Raw genomic sequence first — 7,061 nt, forward strand, 5'->3', positions numbered from 1 at the left:
AGGGCACAGGGCCATGGGCAAAGACAGCGTGATACTGCAACCCATCCAACCGGGGGCCCCAGCAACTCATGCTTGGCACCAGGGCACTCAGCACCTGCGGCTGAAAGCTAAGGAAAGGGCCGGGGGACAACTGGGGGCCATGGTCCAGGCAGGGGGTGTCTGGACTGTGTGGGGACATGCAGGAGGCTGGTTCTGCAGCAGAGGACCCCATCTCACCGCCCACTCTAAGGCCCTGCTCTCTCATGCTTGGATTCAGTCAGGGTCAGTTTAGAAGCAAGCCCATGGACGCTGGTCAACACCAAGGGGCTGGTATGCCAGGCCTGGGACACTTCCATGAGCCTGGCCGTGGCAGTCCCCAGCACTAGACATGCCACAGGCTGCCCTGGCCACCTCGCTCTCTGCTCGGCATCTGACTCAGATGCTGGCCGCACCAGCTGCCACAGCAACAACACATATCCTACACCCACACTTTGCCAAGCACCAATACGGATACCACGAAGGGGTACTCTGCTTCCTTTCATGGGGCCTCACGGAGACAGGGCGCTAAGCCAAGCCCACGAGGTGGTTCATCTCTGGCCCCCTTGGCGCCCGTGACCCAGCAGGACCCAGGGGAACACAGGCAGCACCTCGGGGGGCTTCTACACGAATGGCTGACAGCCAGCGCCAGGGAAGGGCTCTTGGCAAGGTACAGCGCCAAAGCCTCTGGAGACCTGGAGGGCCCGACCATAGCAGAGTTGGAGTGGGGGGGCACAATGGAGTCTTCCTGGCACACAACCAGCCTTCCACAGCCCAGCCCACTGCCTCCTCCACCGGCAGCTGGGACACTCCCACATTCCACTCAGGCATGGCCAGCCATGTGCCACGGCCACGGCATGGCCACTGGCACACACACACACTCACACACATCACAGACACTCCACAGACACACACATACCCATAGTCCACCACAGTGCAGCCTGTCGCAACTGTCGGTACTTGGTCATGGTGGTCCTGAGGCCCATCACAGGCGGTGGTGGTGTCCACTGTAAAGCAGGGGCAAGGTGGCGTCAGTGAGACCAAAGCACGCCAGAGTCCACAGCAAGCTAGCCCCAGCAGTCACACCAGGCCCATGCCTGCAGCTCATGCCACAGCCCATGTGGGCACCTGCCCCGCTCACTGCAGGACCTGGCACGCATGGCTGACTGCATGGCCTCTGAGAACCGGCAGTGCCATCACTCCCTCCCTCCCTCTGCCCACAGTGGGCGTGGTGCTGGACACTCCATGAATCTGCAGCCTTGGCAAACTGGCAAGCGCTTCTGCGGTGCACACACAGGCACTGCAACTGGGGCCTGTCGCATGGTGGGCTTGAAGCTTTTCTCATGCACGGGTCCACCATTCAATCACAAGCCCATGACTATGGCCACACCCGCTCCTGGCCAAGGTCGGGGATCCAGCTCCATATCGCCCAGGGAACTAGCCTTGCCTCATGACCTCTTTCCAGCCTGGCAATGCACCCTGGATGGAGCTCAGGGCTAATGGGGCCATGGGAGATGCTGAGGGATTTGGAAACAACTCCCAGGCACCAGCACCAAGAATGCCCACCTGGGCTCACAACAGCCTCAGGTCATGTCCTGCGGCTCTGCACATGCCAGGAGCCATGTGTGAACAGCCCTGGGGCCCAGCATCCCACCCACAGCATCCCATGACATGACTCACCTTTTTGGTTATTTGTCTCCTAATACAACATAGTTAAAATTTAGCAGTTCACCCACTTTTCAATATCCTGCCCTAGCACTCATTTCTTATTTTGCACTTGACACAGTGCACACCACCCTGTACTCCCAGCTGTAACATTATTCATACCTGAGCCCTGGAGACAACTACAGGACATCAGCTACCCTGGGTCAGTGAGAGAATAGGTCAGATCGATGAAAGTTAGAACCTGGTAAATTCAAGCTGGCCATCTCCTTCCATTTAGCCTCAGCTTCATAGGGCACAGCCTTCCATCTATGACATGCCAGCAAGTTTCCTCCTCAACAAGTGCAAACATTCATTCTCCTCCAATACATCTATACTCCCTATTATTGAACTGCCAGGTTTGTCCATGGGATATGAAGCATCTTCAGATGACATAGTTTGAACTCTCTTTGTAACGGAATGCTTCATATGCGTTAAGTATACTGATCAACCAAGATACTAATGTCCACCATCAGGAGCACTGGCCGTTCTTTCTAATTCTGCTCTCTACTTATACCCTGGAAAAAACAGCAGAGGCTGGCCCAAGTCCTTTGGCCGCTGCACACACATACCAAACTCCAAGGAAAATCCTGGATCGAGGCATCAGAACAACCCAGCTTTTGTGGAGTGAAGCAGAGGATGCCAGATCGCTCTCCCTGTCACTCCCGTTCCCTCTGTAACTCTGCCTTTCCGGAAATCTTCAAGTAATCTCAAAACCAAGAAAACTAAACAGACAAAATATCCCAAATCACAGGAGTCAGCAGACCTTCCACCCTGGTGTCTCCTCTCTGTATCCCTGCCCTTCCAGTCAAGATAAAAGAAACCTTAACAAAATACTCACTTCCTCAAACAAATATTCCAGCACTTGTCCAATGACACAGAGTATTAAGGTGCCTTGAGTGATGCTAACTAACATACCCTGTTCTGAAACAATCCATCTTTCTCGTGCTATTTCCTCTGATGTGCAGCTACCCAAGAAAGTCACAAGATTTGGAAGTCATGAGGCCAAACATGATCAATGCAGCCTTTGCAAGAGTAGGTTGTATACTTATATGAAAAATGTATGTGGTATTCTGACAAGTCATTTCAGGCCTGAATTCTTGGAAGACCCAGCTTCCCATAAGAGGGGCTTATTATGTAAATTTATTCTGAGAAACAATTTTTGTTCGCCATAATAATGTCATCACAAAAATATCTTAAAGTACACCTTCCACTTGCAGTCCAGTTTCCTGTTAACCCATCAGGGAGGCAACAGGTGACAGTTCAAGTCCTTGGGTTCCTTCCAACCCCTTAGGAGACCTGAATGAATTCTTGCCTCCAGGCTTTAGTCTGATCTCTGATAGGAGCACTTGGAGACTGAATCAATTAAAAATGATCTCTCCATATCTACCTCTCCTTTTGTCCATCACTCTTAATTTTCAAGAAACAAATAAATGCTTACTAAAAAATCACATTTCTTCATGCACGTATTTATTAGTTATAGTTCAGGAAAAAGCATAAAAGTCAGAAGAACCACCAATGATGGAAACTGGTTGTAAGCAACAAAAAATCCCTCTACATTATTTTTAAATTGCCTGTAAGTCTATAATTAATTCCAAATACAATATTTTCTAAGATTTATTTATCTGAAGTTCAGAGTTATAGAGAGCAAGGGACAGAATAAGGAGCACCAGAGATGGAGACCAAAGTTTCTTCTGCTAGTTCACTCCCTAATACAGCAACAGCAAGCCTGGGACAAACACAATCCAAGTCTTTCCAAGTCTCCCAAGTGGGCATTAGGGACACAGGTATTTTCATCTGTCACCTTCCACTGCCTGTCCACACCCAGGCCTCAAAAATGTATTCATATTGAGGCCAGCACTGCAGGAAGCACCTTCAAACACTGTGCCACAATGCCTGCCCCTAAATGTTACTTAAAAAAAATAATAAAATTAAAGTCACCAAAATTGGTTTGAGAACACAGTGCATGGCTTCAGCTAACCCAGGTTTTGGCAAGTCCAGACTGCAATGGATAATGGCAAAAAGTTACGGTGGTGGCCCAAAGTAGTGTAACAATTGAACTTGATAAAAATCTTGAGTTATGAATTTGTGATTTGTATAGCATTCATTTTTTAACTAGTCACATATTTTTTTGTGTAGCCTATAACAGAGAGAAAACAAGCACTCAAATATTATGGTATAAATTCCCAAAGGGCTATAAGGAAGATGTGCATCCACTGTGAAGACAACAGTAGGGAAGGAAAGTACTGGTCTATGAGGTGTTGAAGGGATTTCCCAGGGCTGCTCCAACTGGAGATAAATGTAAAGTGAGACGGTGACACTGTTACCAACCTGCCAAAGCACAAGCACATCAAGAACATGGCCTACACCTCCACAGATCGCATCTCGAGAGTGACCAGTGCTCCGTCAGCTTTGGAGGTGGAACGGGGACAAAGCCACAGAGCTGGCCATTCCATTCTCAGCTTGCCACAGACCAGCAACTGGAAGACACTCTGACATAGTGTGTGCACCCCAAGCGGAGCACCTCACTCCAGGGAGCATGGGTTATACTTGTGGCTTTGCTGCTTCCCCAAAGGTATCATGGCTGCCCTCACACCCCTGGTGAACCCAAGATCACCAAGAAGAGGACCAAAAAGTACATCTGGCACCAGGCTCACCACTATGTCAAGATTAAGCAGAACTGGCAGAAGCCCAAAGGCATTGGCTACAAGGTGTGGGAGAGGTTCAGGGCCAGATCCTGATGCCCAACATTGGTTACTGGAGCAACAAGAAGACAAAGCACAGGCTGCCCAGTGGCTTCTGCAAGTTCCTGGTGCACAACATCAAGGGGTTAGAGGTGCTACTCGTGTGCAACAAATCCTACTGTGCAGATTGCTCACAATGTCTCCTCCACGAACTGCAAAACCATCAGAGAAATGGCAGCTCAGCTGTCCATCTGAGTCACCAATCCCAATGCCAGGCTGCTCAGCCAAGAAAATGAGCAAGCAGCTGGGTGCAAATCTTATATTTGTGCTCAAGTAAAACCTTGAACACCCCCGAAAAAAGTCTAGAAGGGGAACAAAAAACAAAAAAAGAACTAGTCATAATTTTATCAAAAGATGAATACTGATTTAATACCTAAAGGAACATGATTTTCTGTGTCCTTCTTCATGTCCAATTTTGCATTGTCATCATTTTTAGTTACGTCTTCTACAACGATGAGAGATGAAGACAGGTCTTTCGCCTTTAGTAAGTGTTCAGACATTTGATGTTGAGCAAAAAACAAAACAAAACAAAAAGGTGAATGACGTACACTAGCGTATTCATTATTTCTTTAAAGATTCCTTTACTTATTTATTTGACAATCAAAGGACAAATAGGAGGAGACAGATACAGACAGAAACACTCTTCTATTCATGGGTTTGCTCCCCAAGTTATTGTAACATTGTGAAACCAGGAGTCACGGCCTCCACCTGGGTCTCTCATACAACACGGGTGGCAGAGGTCCACGGAATTGGGACATCTTTCGGTAGCCTTTCCAGGTACATTAGCAAAAAGCTGTATGAGATGCTAATATATGTGGTAGCTTAACCTGCGTATGACAATGCCAGCCCAACTTTACAACTTGTGGATGTACAAGTACAGTTTTTGAATGAATCTACATAGGGTGGGTATTTGGCACAGTGGTTAAGGCACATCTTGAGGGCTCAGTGCAGTAGTCTAGTGGCTAAAGTCCTCGCCTTGCACACACCGGGATCCCATATGGACACTGGTTCATATCCCAGCCGCTCCACTTCCCATCCAGCTCCCTGCTTGTGGCCTGCGAAAGCAGTTGAGGAAGACCCAAAGCCTTGGGACCCTGCACCTGCATGGAAGACCCAAAAGAAGCTTGAAGCTCCTGGCTCTTGGCTTCGGATCAGCTCAGCTCTGGCCATCCTGGCTGCATGGGGAGTGAATCAGTGGACAGAAAATCTTTCTTCATCTCCTTCTCTCAGTATACCTGCCTTTCCAGTAAAAATAAATAAATCTTTTTAAAAAACACACCCCTTGAGATGCTCATTCTCCATCTAAATGCCTGGGTTCCCATTCTGACTCCATCTCTTCATTCCAATTTCTTCCTAGTTCCCTTCCATGAACACCACCACCTCACCAGTGGGCAGTTCAGGTAGACCTGTCCCTGCCACTGCTCTCAGATGGAGCTCCTGACTGCTGGCCACAAGACCCAGCCAAGGCTCCTCTGGATACTTAAGAGAAACAGCAAGTGGGAACGCTTTATGTAAGTCTGTCTCTCTCTCTGTCTCTCTACCTTTCAGAAAGGTAGAGAAGCTGTAACATATTATTGGCTATTAAGTGCTTGTAAGATAAAACCAGAACAAGTGATTCCTAAATGGAAGATCTCATAATGGCTCATTCTTGCTAAGTACTTATTTTTAAATGGTAAAATGTTTTATATGACATAATTATCTGCTAAAAAATAACAGTGATCATGAACCCAAGGATACATTTTATATAATTATGAAATCTGTTATAAAGATTACAAATTTCAGTGTATTCAAAATTAAACAGAACTAAGTGAGGAGTTCAACTGAGATAAAACACATTCTTAAGAATTCAAATTAGAACATAAGAGGGCTCCCAGTATTGGGTATTTTTTTTTTCCTTTGTAAACAGAAAGATTTTCCAACACTGTAACAAAAAATAATCAAAGGACCGAGCCATGTATTTCTCTGGAAAGACCCACCTAAATCTATTCTGCTCTACAGCTGCCATGCTTCCATCCCTTCACTCTTTAGATTCTGAAGCACAAACAACAGGGCCTTCAGATTTGAGCACAGTTCAAGGGTAGTGTTTCATTTTTGTTTCGTTTATCGGGTATTTCAAGGTCTTTCAATCTTTTTTACGCATTAGGGAAAGAATTAAACAACACATTTATCCCTTGGTATCTACAAGTGGAAGGTTCCAAGGACCAGCCATCCAACTCCTAAATGCCAAAATCCACAGCTGCTCAAGTCTCTTATACACTGCAGTGCAGTATTCAGGTACAATCTACACATGCCTATATTGTAACCAGTTCTATACTGCAACTAACACTAACTCTGTCATAGAAGTTGTGGTAGCACTATCGAGAATAATGACAAGAAAAGACTCCATCAGACACAATTCATATGTTTTTCAAATATTTCTGATCTACAGTTTGTTGAATCCATAGGTGTGGAATTTGTGGGTGCAGAGGGTAAGCTTATGACACTAAGAATATTTTCAAGATTCCAGTCTAGCAATTTAATTCATAATTTGCCATAGTGAAAATTTGTTTGCAAAACTGTTTCTCTTTTTTTTTTGCATGGAAAACTTTCTAAATTTCCACG

At 46.5% G+C, this 7,061-nt stretch overlaps 1 pseudogene; it reads left to right on the plus strand.

The window, feature by feature from the left end:
• Positions 1-4,165: 4,165 nt before the first annotated feature.
• LOC131478385 (large ribosomal subunit protein eL32-like) lies at positions 4,166-4,924 on the plus strand (annotated as a pseudogene).
• Positions 4,925-7,061: the final 2,137 nt, after the last annotated feature.

The sequence above is a fragment of the Ochotona princeps genome, chromosome 32 (assembly GCF_030435755.1).
Source record: "Ochotona princeps isolate mOchPri1 chromosome 32, mOchPri1.hap1, whole genome shotgun sequence".
NCBI classification, from domain to species: Eukaryota; Metazoa; Chordata; class Mammalia; order Lagomorpha; family Ochotonidae; genus Ochotona; species Ochotona princeps.